The 17353-nt window shown below is 45.3% G+C and overlaps 1 long non-coding RNA gene across 1 annotated transcript in view; it reads left to right on the forward strand.

Moving 5' to 3' along the window:
- The first annotated feature begins 822 nt into the window (after window positions 1-822).
- Window positions 823-17353, forward strand: part of LOC142776792 (uncharacterized) — a 204040-nt gene continuing 187509 nt past the window's right edge. The window contains exon 1 of the long non-coding RNA XR_012887809.1: window positions 823-878. This is a non-coding gene — a long non-coding RNA (uncharacterized LOC142776792). The remainder of the gene's footprint in view (window positions 879-17353) is intronic.

A 17353-nucleotide genomic window follows, 5' to 3' on the forward strand; every position in this document is an offset into this window, starting at 1 on the left:
AATCAATTATCTAGAGCAATACGTCTAATAATTTGTCCATTCATATGATTTTATATAATTTCATAATTCTTTCTTTGGTTAAATACGGAATTCTAGTCTGGGGGATGACTTCAGCTGAAAACATTCACAGACAGAACGTATTACAAAAAAGAGCCATACGCCTTTTCTCCAAGGTTCCATTTCTTTGGCATACTGCTCCTTTGTTCACAAAGCTTAGTACCATAAAGAATTGAATCTTTGTTCACATATAGGCTTTGGCACATGTATAGCATGGAAAAATTGAAAACAATGACGCTTTAACAGAACTGGCGTTCTTACAGCAACATATATTTGTATAAAAATTGTCAGTTAGAGCCTTAGATTGTCAACAAAAACCAAACTAGACACGGTGAGTAAATTCTACAGTTACGTTTACCGAGTATTATAAATCAGTTACCCAAACAAAATGGTCCCAATGTATCTACTCTGTCGCTAGGAAGGCTACGTGAAACATTTATGTGATTCTTTGCGCTGCCATGGGATCATCTGGTGTTTTCTTTCTTATTTTGCTGTCATCGCTATACTGTTTTTTTTCTTGTTTTCTAAGTAATTACACAATATCATTGTTCATTATTTCTTACCATGTTTCTTTACAGTTTTACTGTTTTGTTCATGGAGTATGTATAAGGCATGCTTCTGTTTCCGCTGTTATTGCTCAGTGTATGAGGTGGCCAGCTCCCTCTCAAGCTGCTCAATGCAGCTTTTTCGCCTGGTCTCCTTGCATCCTTGTTGCAAATAAAATCAATTCAATTTAATATATTTCAATTATGTATTTTTCTTGTGCAGAGAGCCGCAAAAAACAAGAAGCTTGACCCAAGTCTTGGGTGAGGCCGAGGCGGGTAAGCACCGTTTTTTGTAACCAAGTCCTGAAGTTGCTTCCAGGACTTCCGCACTTTCAAATACGACATTGGTTTAGATTTCGCACAGTTTAGTAAGCAGCAGGAATTAAAAAAATCATTTTTTTTTTCATTTCACGACGACTGAGCATTAATGATCAAATTTGAGACCACATCTGTATAGGTACAGATACTTATACAACTAGCTCAATTTTTTAGTTCTTCTCAGGTGCTAATTACGAAAATGCATGCTAAATAGGTATGTTACAAAAATGAAAATTGCAGGAATGACAGGGTTAAGAAGGCAAACTTCAGAGTAGCAAGACAGAATCGGTCAGTCTGTTTTGGTTCTCTAAGAAATGCTTCGCATTTGTTAATGATTAGTGGGACTCTGGCTGAGAATCAGTTCTTAGCCAATTTAGCCCATGGTGAGCCTAATGTGGGTGATCGAAAGGTGATACGTCATGGGGACCACTCGGTCTATTTCAATCTTCTTTTCGGCGGCGAAGTTGTTTAAGCGATCGTTAATTTCTACTCGTCGTTCAAAACTTCACAAGAGGCGCCATAGAAACTTACCAAGCCCGCTACCGAGTACAGCAGGTGCGAACGTCAAACACGGCTCGTTGAAGTGAAGCACGCCAAAGAGAAAAAAGAAAAAAATAGAGAGAAAGAAAATTATGAAAAGAAAGCAAGCGGCAAAGAAAAAGTAGATTAAAAAATAAATCGATAGAACAATATAAAAGAAACACCAAAAAGCGATAGACAAATAGGGAAGCAACACAGAAGGGGAAGCCCCACTGCGGAGGTATATGGTGGTTGTATATGGCGCTAAACTGCTAACTCCATGGCCGTGGGATCGTATCCCTGCTGAGGCGGCAGCATTTTCAATCGAGGAGAGATGTTTGAGGCCCCTGTGTTTTGACTAAGGTGCGATAACACCAGTGGGTTTAAATCTGCGGAGCCCTTCACTACGGCGTCTTTCATAAACGTATCGTGGTTTTGGGGCGTTCAACCTCCAAAAGTAATATTGTACAGTCGGAAAAGAGAGAGAAAAAGTAGACAGACAAAGAAGCAACAGAAAAAAATAAAATAGCAAGAGAGAAAAATAAACAGGTAAAAAAGAGGACAATAAGGAAAAATAAGAGCAAGAAGGCCACCTATAACAGTGGTCTTACGTCACGATTGGGGCCGCTAGTGAGACGCTGTCATAATTTTCTTGTTTTTGTTTTCGAGCTACGATAATTTTAAGTACGCTCTCAAATGAAAATCAAAGAGGTCAGAATGATGGCAAAGAGCTAATGCAATCTGTGTCTCCACGTTGCTCACTGGTGCCTATTAAACTTTTTGGTAGAACACAACATAAAAAAAGACAAAAGTTCAAAGTTCCACTCTGGGTCAGATTAAAGGGGCGAGAAGCCGCCCTAAAACCATGGCCTTCATTCAAATTTAAACTTGACTGTCTCACTTCGAGCCACACCGCGTAATTGAACCCGGCCCGATGTAACCGCATATATCGATCTTTGCGGTTCCACTACGCCAATTCAGCCTCGCTAATGCACTCACCCACGAAACGCCAAACGAAGCGAATAATTTCCTGTAACCGCGGGGGCCAGAAGGTGGCGTGTATAATATACATATATCAATAGGATCGCTGCGTGAAAATCGCATTGCCTCACAGGCGCCCGGCTCAAATGAGCAGCGGGGTTACTAAGTGAAACACAGGAACAAACACAGGAGATGTAATTGCTTCCGAAGTGTTTCTATATATGTATATTTGGCCGTTGGGTTGGGGTGATCGCTGAAGCGTGGCTCGAAATTACTCGTGCGTTCCTTTAAACGTATTTCGTACACTTTTACAACCATTAAGGGTGTTCCCCATGATTGCTTGTCAAAGTGACGAAGGCAAAATTAAATAAAATAAAACAGCTCTCCTTGAATGGGGCATCGCTCTCTTTTCTTGGGAAGTGAGCAGAAGAGGAAGCAGTTGTGGTATTTTGATTGACGCTCGATTAGGATCCTCTCTCCCCAGTGGACTCTTGCTTCAGGTCAAAACGAGAAAAAAAACCCTTTCAGATTCTGCGATGCTGCGAAGGTTTCATAGGAGAAAGCTGGTTTACTATTTTACATTGCCACGTAGTATTGTCACGTAGTTTTACATTGTCACGTAGCCGGAACTTGGTGGCAGTCTTGGGGCATACACTTTATTTGGGCAGAACTGGGGCCCTAAATGGCCGGCGGTAACGCCCGACAGGCGCAGCTGCCGCGTTGGCGTGTCACACGAAAGAACATTCGTGGCTCGGCACAACACGCTATTTTCACCCGTCAGTGTGCCGGCTGGCAACTTTTATCAATAAGATAACAGAATGGGACGTGACACCGTCATTCTCACGTGTTCATACAAAGCGACTACTTTTGCACATGAAAAGACGATTCGTACGAAAGATAGGCGTGCACTTCCATCGCGTCAAACCGGAAGACATCACGTAGCAACATTAGCTGGGAGTATAAAAAGAATGTATGTAAGCGGAAAAAATAATTGTAGACTTTTTTTTTCTATAAGTGGCAGTCTTTCAAGAATTTCACACAGCTTCGTAACCCTTCATAGCTCGACAGTGCAAAGTTGAGCAATTCAGCAAGTGCGACGTACTGACTTCAGGTGAAATATCTGTCATTAGGGAGTTTTAGAATAGCGCACCGAATGGAGGCGGTAATGTTGTAGGCCCGTGTACTCAGGTTTGGGTGCACGTTAAAGAGCCCCAGGTGGTCAAAATTTCCGGAGCCCTCCACTACGGCGTCTCTCATAATCAAATGGTGGTTTTGGGACGTTAAACCCCACAAATCAATTGATAGCGCACCACGAGCCTTTGCGGTACGGTTGCGGCCACTGCGCATGCGTCGTAACGCGAGCATACGTTCCCGTTCGCGGCCCGCCCGCAGAAAATCCGAAACAGCGGGCGGCGTGTGCGGCCCGCAAACGCTAATTTCTAGGTTATGGTGTCGCTGAGATTGTGCGATGAAGTTTGCCGGAGGGCAAACGCTATTCTAAAACTCGTATGGCGCCCACTATGCCGGCAACGCCCGCAACGCCTGCAAACGTTATTCTAAAGCTCCCTGATATCGAACGCGTTGCGCCAGAAAAGCAGGAAATCTCTATGAGAAAATCGTGAGCAATGCTTGTGGCGGCGTTTCTGATGATCATGACTGCGTCAGTGTGAACAGATAAAATAGAAAAGTGTGGAAGCACAGAGCACAAAATTAGCACTCTGACAGGAGATCACAGAAAAGGGTGAGTGTGCAAACACAGCGTGTTTTCATAACTTCTTTCGGCGTCAGGACTTCCACTCGTATTGTATATACTTTCGGTTAATTACGCGCGTAACATTCTTACGAAATAATAGCAGGGCAATATAAACTATCACTAGAGTCATAGCTGACGCTACGTCTCACGTACGCTCAGTGCTCACCACGCAGTATTATTTTTGCATTTCAAAGAATGGCTGCAAAATATATTACCACCATAAAGTGGAAGAAAGTGTATTTTTAGCTTGAATCTACATAAATATACGAGCTTGGGCTGTTCAGGCCCCGCCGTGGTAGTCTAGTGGCTAAGGTACTCGGCTGCTGACCCGCAGGTCACCGGATAAAATCCCGGCTGCGGCGGCTGCATTTCCGTAGGAGGCGGAAATGTTGTATAGGCTGGTGTGCCCAGATTTGGGTTCACGTTAAAGAACCCCAAGTCGTAGAAATTTCCGGAGCCCTCCACTACAGCATCTCTCATATTCATATGGTGGCTTTGGAACGTTAAACCCCACATATCAATCATCTATCAATGGGGTTGTTCAGTAAAGTATCAAGTCTTCGGCAAACTTGATTTATTGCGTAATGCAATCAGATAGGAAACATGCTCTAGCTGCTTCTGAAATAGTGTTGCGCAGCTCTGAGTCCAGAATTGGAATGATTACGGAATAGTTCCACATTTTTTACACCCCGTAATGGAATGGGAATAGAATAGGGGCAACGCTTGGTAGAATGGAGGTAGAGCTGTGCGTCGCCGCTCGTTTCCGCTCACACTTCCGCCGCCCCACAGCAATTGCGGCGCGCCGCTGTTTGTCTCATTTTGATTCGAATGCAGCATCCGATCATAAAGTACATCACTTCACATTCTTTCCTTAAGCTTTAATTTTTTCCAGAGCTGCATTCGCGGTGTCGTGACTGCTCTCTTGCGGCCATGTTTCCACGCCCTGTATATAAAGGGCCCTCAAACAGCTTCTGAAGATACAGAATCGAGCGTCTTATTCTCTTTTGGCGTTTCTCGTTCTTTTGGTGCTCTTTGTGACGACAGAACGGTGATTCACGTGACGTGACAGAGCACATACTCTCCAATGGCCCATATACGAGAAATATCAGTTATAAATTGTTTTCCACCCTGCTTTGCCATGCCATCTCCCCTGCTCTTCCTCGCGTCTCGCATGATTATCACGTGCGATGAACTTGTGATTTCAATTAATTTTGTGAGTTGCCGTTTGCGTTAGTGGAAATAACAGAGTGCAGCCCTCAAGCTCGAAATCCTGATAGGCACAATGTTTAGCGCTTACATCGCACACGTCTTTTATGAAAACATAAAAGTCAAAACGTTATAGCCTGTAAGAATTGTAGTTAAGGCAGTATAGTGGAGTGTAAGGCAGAACAAAACTAAAATAATAGGCTCTGAATTATTTCATTCAAAAACGGGTGAATTTTTTACAGCGAAGAAGACGAAGCTCTCCATAAACAAAGGTCAGCCCGCTTCCGACAGTTCTTGCGTGTTGGCGTATATTGGTTTGCGTGTTGGCGTATATTGGTGCGAGAAGATCACGCGGTTTTGCAAGATTGGACACACTCTCCAGGATTTCATTGTCACCGTCATGTTCTGTATGAGGTCCCAATCAATAACTTTTGTATTCACACACTATGCTGTTGCCGCGGATGAAATATCGCGAGTGCTGTAGCAAGGAACAATGCTAAAGCATAGATGAAATCACTGCCCATCTTCATAGTACGGAGGGTGCATGCCATAACATCACTTCACGTGTGATGCCTGCCGTCGATTGCTCCTCAACTAGAGAGGAAGTTCTGTCTGTCTGACGAAGCAGTATCAAGAGATACTCAGGTAGGAGGCTGCGTTACTCGATCAGCAACTGTGAACTTTGATTAGAAGGGCGGGGTTGCGAGCGCTATCGCGTGCGATATCTCAGCAGGCATTAGCGAATGGCTCGTGTACCCTTCTACGCGCTATGATATCACCGCACAAACACTGCTCTTTCCCCGGGAGCAGCCGTATTTTCTCATAACCAGTGTTTTGCAGTATCGCGAGATCAGACGAAAAAGAGGAGCAGTCTACATGTTCGTTATGGGACTGCGTGCTCCTATCGCACGGTTTAACATGTGAAGCCAAAGGGTTTTCATGACCACAAATATTTTGAAGTCGCCTCGAGCATAGCGCGTTCTCCTCGAAGACCTCAGAACAAGACTGTTTTGATCATTCCTAAAGTTGACATTTCCATATACCGGACACTTTAGCCTTACATCATGAGAAATTTGAATGTTGTAGTGAATTTCACGATGTAGGTGCATTCCTTTCTACTCTTTGTGACATCCTGCGTGAGAGCTTACCAAAATATGTGCCTAAAAATATATTAAATGGAACCCACACCCATGCTACCATAAAGATGTAATTATTTCACTCTTTGCATATAGTGCAAACGTTAGAAATATAATTCCAAGTGCAATGATAATGTTTCTACATTTATTGCCGTGAAAAGTAAATTAGAAGCTAAATGAAACAGGCTAAGAACTACTACTTTAACAACACCTTCACTACATTTATCGGAAAAAATCTATCCAGGTTCTAGAGGTCGATTAGTAGTGCATCGTCTATGCCCTCGTCGTATATTCTTGATGGCCAATCCTTCTATAAATCTTGAAGGTGTAGCAGATGCCTTTATAATTACTTCGAATCAGTTTTTTTCTTTTTATTGATAATGGCATCACTCCTTCATTTTCAGAGTGCAAAAACTGCCTGCTCGTTTTAATCCAGAATTGTGTTTCACTAGAGTATATAACCTTTCGTGTTATTCTTTATAGAATAATTACCCCGCTTAGTCTGAAGGCACTGTAGCAGGCGCGTTACAGTGTCGAAAAAACGCATCTCATTATTACAGCACACTCGTTTATTGGCTAGTGATTTCATTCGCTGATAGAACGAAAAACAAAATAGCGTACAAATTAAATCTGGTACGGCATTTTAAAGTCTTGAAACATTGATAATTTTCCTAAGAGACATGCATAATGAGGACTGTGAAGGTAGTTTTCGAATGCTGGTTTTACCATGAAATATTTGGTACAGGCACTTTAGCCGCATTTTCTTTCGGTGATATGAAAGTAATTCCCACCCTAGTTCATTTTTCACATTTTTTTTTTTGCAATTGTCATTTCCTGAGTACCGACTTAGGACAAACCTTGCAGCTGTGTTCCGTATTTTTTTCAAGTTTGTCAGTTAACGTACTTTTCCAGAGGTCACACATGGCACAAGCGTATTCAATTTTTGGTCGAATATAAGTTGAATACGCCATTGATTATCTTCAGACATGTCGGCGTGTGTCGCAGGTTTTGATATATAATGTTTAGTGACTTGGCGGGCTTCTCAATTACTCAATCAACCTGTGAATTCCACGAACAGTTGTGGGGATATTTTTGCTTACAGCTTACCGTTCGAAGCACCAGGAAGTGACGCGACGTACTCCACTGCCGTCACGCACAAAGACGCAACGGCCGGGTTCGTCGACTCTCTGACACGGCGCAAAGATGGCACTCGAGGCAGGTCGTCCACAAACGCAGGTTTATTTACCAAGGCTACAGTACAGTGCGACAGTCACAGTCTTGCGGGCCGACAGGGGATTCCGCAAGACCGACCGAGTGTACACTTGCCAGCAGGACGCTAGGGCTAACACACAAAAGGCAGCAGCCGAGCGCGCGTACTCGAAGCTGCCTGCTAAAGCAGCGCGTCTACTTCTCCTGCAGGCTGGTGTGTATCTGCCCAGCATCAGGCGAATGCAAGCAGCCGGGAAAGGGGTTGTTACGGGTGTCCAGTGAGGATCAGCGAAGCACCGTGAAGTGTGTGCCTATAGCGGGACGCGAAGAGGACGCATGGTCCGAGCATGTTCGGACACGCGTCTCCTAGCAGGGAAAACCGACGCGCGGCTTGCCCCAGACAAAATGGCCTGGCGGCGAAACCATGGTGGCCATTTTCCCGGTACTCGAGCCGCACGCCGTCAGCCCTCGCACAAGCTGGGGGAATGAGACGCCAAAGGGGAGAGCTTGCTCGATTACCACATTTCCCCCTCCGAAAGAGTGAGGCCAGCCTGTGAAAGAGGCTGTTCGAGGCCAAATGGCAAGGTCAGCTCAGCCGCAAGGGGGCTGGCCAACGGCACGATGTGCTCCAGTAGGGTACACTCTAAAAAAAGGGTGCGAAAATGGAGCGACAGGCTTCGTTTCTCCTTCGGCGCAACAACTTTCTCCCTTTCGGGCGATTTACCCATCGCGCCCTCTTGCGGCAAGCGCTAGAGAAGTAAAGTTCTTCCTACAGTGTTCAAGTTTCTCCTCATTCATGGGGGTTGACGAGAAGCAGGTAAAATTAATCGCGCGTGACTTTAATCGTAGGTAAAAGTAATCGCAGGTAAAAGTAGTCGCGTGCGATCACTTTTACCTACGATTGATGCAAGCAATCCAGGAGTGGCGTTAATACTTTTGTTTTATTGGTGTAGAGTAAAAGCCTTCTTTTTTATTGCCAGGCTCTCGCACCAGGCACTCCCCACACTTCCGCGTGTGTCGCGACTTGTTTCCTGCTATACCAATTTGTCCCAAATAGGAGCTCTGCTTCGCTAAACAGTCTTGCTTTATGGATTACCTTAGACTGCAATCAAATAATGGATTTTTTCGGTGTGGAGAAATTTGGTCAGCATACCCAATTTTAGTTTTGCTCGGCACCAATAGCAATCATCAATTCAACGAGCTGACACCCAAAGCATCAATGTTAATTTTTTCAACTCTCTAGGAAACGTGATACCGCTGTACAGTCCATGCGTGAAAGCACGATCGTATACAATTGCTGGAGTTATACGTGCCGCTACCGCCATATCATTATCAGGCACACTGTTGTGGGGGTCTGCGGGTTAATTTCGACCCACTGAAGTTTTTTGCCGTGAATCCAAGCATAAGCACATGCACTCTAAAAAAAGGGAGTGAGAATGAAGAAACGGGCTACGTTCCTCCTTCGGCGCAGCGACTTCCTCCCTTTCGGGCACTTTACCCGTCGCGCCCTCTCGCGGCAAGGACCAAAGGAGCAACGTTCCTCCTTCAGCGTTCAAGTTTCTCCTCAATCACGGGGGTCTTGCTCGCGCGCATGCGCACGCCAAGCCTATAGCCGGCCGCGGACAGTCGCGAGCAATTGCTTTTACCTAAGATTGTTGTAAACAATGCAGGAGTGATGTTTTCTTTTGTTTTACTAGTGTAGAGTAAAAGCCTCTCTTTTTTTATTGTCAGGCACTCGCACGATGCCCCGCACACTTCCATGTGTGTCTCGTGTTGTTTCATACTACCAATTTTTCACGAATACAAGGAGCTCTGCTTCCCAAGCAGTCTTGCTTTATCGATTACCTTAGAGTGTAAAAAATTAATAAATTTTTTCGGTATCGACATATACTTGGTAAGCCCACGCATTTTTAGTTTCGCACGGCACCAACAACACTCATATATTCAATGAGGCGCGTAAAAAAGCATCACACTTAATTTTTCAACATTCTAGGAAACCTGATACCACTTACAGTCCATGCGTGAAAGTACGGTCATATACAATTGATAGAGTTATACGTGCCACTACTGCCATATGGATGTTCTTTGCAGCTTTCCCCCATGCGAATACGGTCGCCGTGGCTGGAAGTCGAACCTCCGTCCTCCAGCATAGTCACACGACCCCCAATAAGGCTATGCTACCACGGCAGGTGAAAGCACAAAGGGAAACAGGCTGCGAAGTTTCACCGAGCGTTTATTCGCCAGACTAGATTACAACCATCAGAAACTTTTTAAAGGTCATCATAACTAAACTTTTGTGAAAAGTGAACCAATGACTTCTGTAGGTTAAACCAAATTCTCAATCGCAATCGTTTGGAATTGCCCATGCTAGCACTGAGAAGTAGGAAGGAATTATGCACGCGAGCAGTATGCCTTTCTCGTCCATGATGCGCATTTGTCTTGAGAAACTCAACACAAAATGCACTTCTAGTAACAGCTGTGCACAGCAAGTAAGTACTAACGCTCACTCACCTTTGTGAAAAGAGTATTACCAATCCAGAGTAATAACCACCACAGCCACAGCGCTAACAACAAAATTGTGGCGCGCACTATGATTGCAAGTTGACACGCGAGGCGAATCGCGAGAGGCATCTGAAGCAGAAAAGTATGCAGGCACAACATTCTATAAAGTTATAGTAAACTTGCGCACTGCAGCGATAGTTCCTCCACTCAAGTACTAGAGCTGCCGCGACGCCAACAGCCACTGTCATAGCTCACAAAAAAATACCGTCGGATGCGAGGTCATCGCTTATTTCTCTCGCAATACCTGCGTTTTAACGTACGTATACACTGCTAGGACGGTCGTAACCGCATCAAAAACATTGTCATTGAAAGCTAGTGGTGTACTGTATCCATGGCTAACGGTCACACTTGTGGTACGCACGTAAAAAGAATATAAGCAAACGTTAAGACGAAACAACTAAACGAGGTCGACGTGACCACAGAACACCTACCACGACGGAGACAAAGTTTGGTCTGCATGCTGTGCCTTCTCCAAGTAACAAGAAGAAAAAACAAGGTGACCTCCGAAATGGCTAACGCGCGACAAGTGTTTGCACTCTCGGATGCTTCAAGAAAAAAAAGTAACTGTGGCAGTGGTCGACAGATGGCGCAGCAATCGGAATGCCGTGGGCATTCTATGCATGGCTTGGGGTATCCCCCTTCGTGAAAACCTGATAAGCTCTAGTAAACATTCCGTTCAATATTGTGCAACCATTGATAAACTTGCGTTTGTCTAAGCATCAGATACAATATATTTACGTGTGCGCATGTTGTGGTATTGATACAAAACGTAAAAAAAGTGTAAGAAAACCTACTTGTAACCTGTGCCACTATGGTCAGTCGAAATTCATCGCTATATAAGCTGGTGCGCTTTCATAGTAGGGTGTTAGTAAACACGTTAAGTTGTGGGCCGTTTTTTTTTAAAAAAGTAAACACGTTGGGATGTGGGCCGTTGCTGTGAATGGTTGATTGTGCTCTTGTTGTGTACGTGTTAGCGTATATGTTAGTGTACTTGTTGCGTACTATATGTGTACTATGTGACCATGTGTGCATGTGTAGCTATATGAATTGCATCAGCACATATTACACATCCGGTGTCCGTGAGTAATCCTGAATGGGCTGAGGCGTAAACAATCCGCAAGGGAGCCGTGATAGTGGGTATGATGACGTACGTCGCGGCAGGCAACTTTTTTAGTTTCGTTTAGTCCCTCCAGATGGCGCCAGCTACCACCTACTTCATTGCTATGACACTCTCACACCTCCAGCTACTCATATAACGTTGAACATCTATCTATCAAAGCTGCAGTATACGGATTCTGAATGGTTTCGCTGCGATCGAGTGTACGGTTTGGAGCCACATCTCGTGACCTGCGGACCCGTAAACGCATGGATAACGTTGCTACACTATGTGAATCTGGGAGAAATAAATACTGCAAGCCTAGCAAGCACTCTTCAGGTGAGGGCTCTGCAGTATCCGTGTCTTTCGGAGTGAACGTGGCTTTGCTGACCCAACAAAACGTACTTGCTCCGTCGTTCTCTTTCGCGATGTGTTCACCGCCACAGGTTCGTCTGCTTGTTTTTATAATCAATTCGTTCAATATCAAGCTCCGCGGGACCGTTTTTTGTAACTTTCAGTGCCGTGTACTCCTTATCAGTCGAGAATCGTTGCATTTGCTAAGCCTACTCGCTTCGCCGGGAGGCAGCCATGTTGATTTTCATAAGGAGGAACGTGTTTCTCCGTGGATGAGCGAGCAACGTTTCTCTATTTAAAGACGAACATTGGGGACATCGCCGTTCCTCCCTAAATGGAGAGAACGTCACTCAATTTTTTAAGAGTGTAGGTGTTCTTTGAATTTTCCCCATCCAAATACAGCCGCCGTGGCTGGCAGTCGAACCTGCGCCCTCCAGCATAGTCACACGACACCCAATGAGGCTATGCTATCCCGGCAGGTGAAAGCACAAATGGAAACGGGCTGCAAAGTTTCACCGTGCATTTATTTGCCAGACTGGGTTACACTTATCAGAAACGTTTTAAACATCACCATAAATACACTTTTCTGAAAAGTAAACCAATGGCTTCTGTCAATTAAACCAAATTTTCAGTCGCATATGCGTTTTGAATTGCTCATGCCAGCACTGAGAGTTAGGACGGAATTATGCACGCGCGCAGTATGCCTCTCTCGTCCACATGATTCTCCTTTGTCGTGCAAAACTCAACACAAAATGCACTTCTAGTAACAGCTGTGCACAGCAGGTAAGTACTAACTTCTCACTCACCTTTGTGAAAACAGTGTTCCAAATCCAGAGTAACAGTAACCACACTCTAAGCCGAAAATGACCAAAGTGGGGTATGCCATTGGTCCTTTAGGGGTCTAAATGCGCTGCCACAGATTTTGAACCAATTTTGGACTAACTGCGGGAGTAACTGCAAGGGCTCAACTGTTACCCCAAGCACTTACTCCACTTGGTTTAAATGTTGGTCGCAGTAGAATGTTCCAGTGGGACTAACAGTTAAACCGTCTGGACCAATGGCAAAAAAAAAAAAAAGATGCCGACACTGCGTTTGTGGAGTATATTTTATGTTCATTCCAATTTAATCAGCATTGAGAAACATAGCGTGTTATTCATGCAACACACACACATATACATACGCCCTATTATTTCAATGTAAAACACCGCAAACACTGACTTCCCGCGCTATGCTACGAGAACAGACTATCGGGTATATATAGCACAGTATTTTGACCTCCCATCTAGTGCCAGTGGGCGAATTTTACTCGGCTTAAAAAAACAATAAATATTGATACCGTAACGCTAAAATTTACATGGGCTAATTCGTAGCACCGATACGCACCGATCTTTTAATGTGGATCCATCTAATCTTCAACATGCCTCCAGCCCAAGACTACAAATTATCAGCTGGCATTCGATCATGTCGGCCGAACCAGCGTTCGCAGTGCTGGCGCGCGAGTCCGCAAACACAAACATAGCAGCGGCGCTTATGCGGGAAAGCCGGCGAAGCAGCCAGGCGCCCCGCCGATGCCATACCGTGTCGGCTTGCCGACGGCGTCGCTAGGCTTACGACGAGTACAGCTAAACGATCACCGGCGATCACAACATGCGGCTCACGTGGAATTTTCGTCGTCGTTAGTTTATTGTCACAAATGAACAATAGATAAGTGTCCCATGTTCACGGTGTCTTACCGGGTGATGTAGATATCTGTATACTTACAGCGACGAGACCGTTCGCAGGCACGGTTCTTTCATCGTGCTGGTAAGTCGCTCCCTGTGTACCGCCGGCCGCACGATTAGTCGTTTCCGCGATCGCCTACACGCTGGATTTTTGATAACGATTGTCGCATGGAGAAAAAGACATAAGTTTGTCTGAGTTACATTTTCTGTGAATTTGTACGCGACGTTTCCTTCGCTTGTGCCGGCAATGCACTCACACCGGCAGCCAGCTTGATACCGATGACGTACGAAGCCTACTTTTTCTATATATCGCTTTGAAGTTGTGGTCACTGTGTGGGTACACGACCGCTGATGAACAGCTTACTTTTATTAGCGTTGTCAGTGTTGATCGTAGTTCAAACTAATTCAGCACATTGAAGCGAGTTATCCGCCTTGCCCGTGTTCGGCGATTTTCACTTGGTTTCGGCCAGCACGTGCCGGCATGGTGAAAACGCGAGGGCGCTTGTTGTGTGCACTGACTGCGTGTTGTACTACTTGCCTCTCTAACATCTTCTATTTGTTTCATAGTGCTTCGCTTTCACAGTGGCGTATAGCCTATCTAACTTGTTTTCATGATCGCCGACCACGCCGAGCATTGCAGTGCAGCATCGACAGGAGGCGATCGCGGCGCAGTTGTCCTCCCCGTTGGTCTCTTCATTGTCGGGCGCTTGCGCACGACAAGCATTGCCACGCATTTAGTCCCTGTTGGATGAACCGTTCGTCTGTTGGTTTAACGGCTGCAGTTAGTCCAACTTTGCCGAATTTTGGCTTAGAGTGCACCACAGCCACAGCGCTAACAACACAATTGTAGCACGCACAATGACTGCGAGTTGACACGCAAGGCGAATCGCGAGACGCATCTGAAGCAAAGAAGTATGTAGGCACAGTATGCTCTATTGTTATATTAAATTCGCGCACTGCAGCGATAGTTCCTCCACTCAAGTATTAGAGCTGCCGCGACGCCTACAGCCACTGTTATAGCTCACGAAAAAATACCGTCGGATGCGAGGTCATCTCTTTTTTCTGTCACACGACCCGCGTTGTAACATACGTAACAACCTCTGAGATGGTCATTACCGCATCAAAAACAATGTCATTGAAGGGCTAGCGCAGTACTTATCCATGGCTAACGGTCACACTTGTGGTAAGCACGTAAATAGAATATACGCAAACCTTAACACGAAACAACTAAATGAAGTTGACGCGACGACAGAGACCAAGTCTGGCCTGCATGCTGCGCCCTCTTCGAGTAACAAGTGGAAGAATAAAAAAAAAGACGTGACCTCCTAAATGGCAAGTGCACGGCAAACGTTTGCAGCGCATTTGCCTTCGCGGAGGCTTCAAGAAAATAAAATTATCTGAGGCAGTGGTCGAGAAATGGCGCAGCCTTCGGAATGCTATTGGCCTTCTTTACGTGGCTTGGGGTCATTGTTTTCGCGAAAACCTGATAACGTCTAGTAGTTATTTCGTTAAACATTGTGCAACCGTTGAAAAACTTCCGATTGTCTAAGAATCAGATACAATATATTGTAACGTGGAAATAACAGTAGACAGTCCGCAGCCACAACACAGCTCACCGACAACGTCCACTTCTTCACTCTCAGTCTGAGGCACCCTTTTTTGGGTATGTCCCACTATGCCCTGTTACAGTCAGCCGAAACTACGTAACAATATTTATGTGTGCGCATGTTGTGGTACGACCACGAAACGTGAAAAATGTTGACCAAAGCTTACATGTAACTTGTGCCTTTATGGTCAGTAGAAATTCATTGGTAAATAAGCTTGTGCGTTTTAGTAGTTGGGTGTGAGTAAACACATCTAATCGTGTGCCACTGTGACAAAATGTTGATTGTACTCTTGTTAATTGAATTCATGTACTCTATATGTATGTATGTGTACTATGTCTCCTTATGTGCATGTGTAGTTATATATGCATTGCATCAGCATAGATTAGGCGTCTGGTGTGAGTGAGTAATCAATAATTGGGCTGGATCGCCGACTATCCGCTAAAGAGCCGTGCGGGTGTGTCAACTTAGAAGTGGGGCAGCTTGGGCTTGTTAGTATGAGATGACGACAGTTATAGCGCGAGAATAGAACGACGACACAGAGACAAGAAGTGTCCTTCGTGTCCTTCTTGTCTCTGTTTCGTCATTCTGTTCTCGCACCATAATTATTGTCAGGTGTGTGAACTTACGTCTCCATAAACAACTTTTTTTTTCGGTATCGTTCAGTCCCTCCAGATAGCGCCAGCTACCGCCTACTTGACCGTTGTGACGCTCTCACACCTCCAGCTGCTTATATAACGTTGGACATCTATCTATCGAAACTGCACTGCAGTATCGACAGACAGACAGACAGACAGACAGACGGACAGACGGACGGACGGACGGACGGACGGACGGACAGATAGATAGATAGATAGATAGATAGATAGATAGATAGATAGATAGATAGATAGATAGATAGATAGATAGATAGATAGATAGATAGATAGATAGATAGATAGATAGATAGATAGATAGATAGAAACTGCAGCGAAGTGGTTCCGCTGTGATCGAGTCTACGGTTTAAAGGCACATCTCATGGCTAGCGGCCCCGTAAACACGTGGATAACGTCGCTACACTATGTGAATCTGCGAGAAATAAATACAGCAAGTCTAGCATGCACTCTTCGGGTGAGAACTCCGCAGTATCCATGTCTTTCAAAGTGAACGTCCTCTCGCTGGCCGAATGAAACCTACTAGCTCCGTCGTTTTGTTTCACGATGTTTTGATCACCACAGGTTCGTCTGCTTTTTTATATAATCATGTCGTTCAATATCAAGCTGAGTGGGACCGTTTTCTTTGTAATTGTAGTGCTGTGTATTAGTTATCAGTCGAGAATTGATGCATTCGCTAGGCCTACTCGCTTCGCTAACCAGGGGTCGGCCATCTTAATTTTGGTGGGGAGAAACAGTTTCTCCGTGGCAAAAGGCATCAACGCTTCTTTATTTAAAGACGGACACTGGGCACATAGCCGTTTCTTCCTAAATAAAGAGAACGTCACTGCATTTTTAGGAGTGTAGAGCCGTCTCCACGAAAACCAGGACAGAAGGGTGCTGCACAATACAGAGAGGCGAGTTTCTCGCTTCCGTTCACACCAGTGCATGGTCGGCCAATGTCAGACAATGGTCCCCAAAAGTTCCACCACATCAGGACGAACCCACTGCCAGGAAGTAGGTCCACATCCCAAAAGGAACAGGCCAGACTGCACGACGGGTGGAAGCCAGCTTCCTTGAAGTTCACCGATCTGAAGATGGCAGCCGCATACGTACGAGACGTGGCTGCAAGTGTGCCGCCAGTGGGTTGGGCTGAAAGGTGGTGTCAGCTGGCTGAAGGCGGAAATCGGGCCACAGCGGAGATGATCAAGGACAACATGTCATCACTCAGGAACAGGCTGGCGGCAGGGTAGAGCTGCAGGTAGTGGAAGACGACCGGGTGACGAAGAAGCGAACAGGATGCCCCTGGCATGGCCGGCTTGCCAAAAGGAGTGCCTCTGCAGGGCTCTCCGCATTCCGAGTGTTGAGATCACCAACCGGCGGCGGCGGGGAAAACAGTCTTTCTTGGCGAGTCGCTTTTGGGGAAAGTGGCTAAGCGCGGATAGGTAACAAGTGAGACGACTGCGCTGGTTGTCATTTAAAAACTTCCTATAAACAAAGCTGCATAATGACCATACTAAAGTTACATTGTAGTGAAATATCAATTTTCACCGGGAAACGCTCAAGTCCGTAGGGCTCTAGCTTCTTTGATGGAGGACAGACATGTTTGCCTGCTGCTCTTGCCTAGAGCCAACGCTTGCACAAAGCATGGTTCACACCC

The sequence above is a fragment of the Rhipicephalus microplus genome, chromosome X (assembly GCF_043290135.1).
Source record: "Rhipicephalus microplus isolate Deutch F79 chromosome X, USDA_Rmic, whole genome shotgun sequence".
NCBI lineage: Eukaryota > Metazoa > Arthropoda > Arachnida > Ixodida > Ixodidae > Rhipicephalus > Rhipicephalus microplus.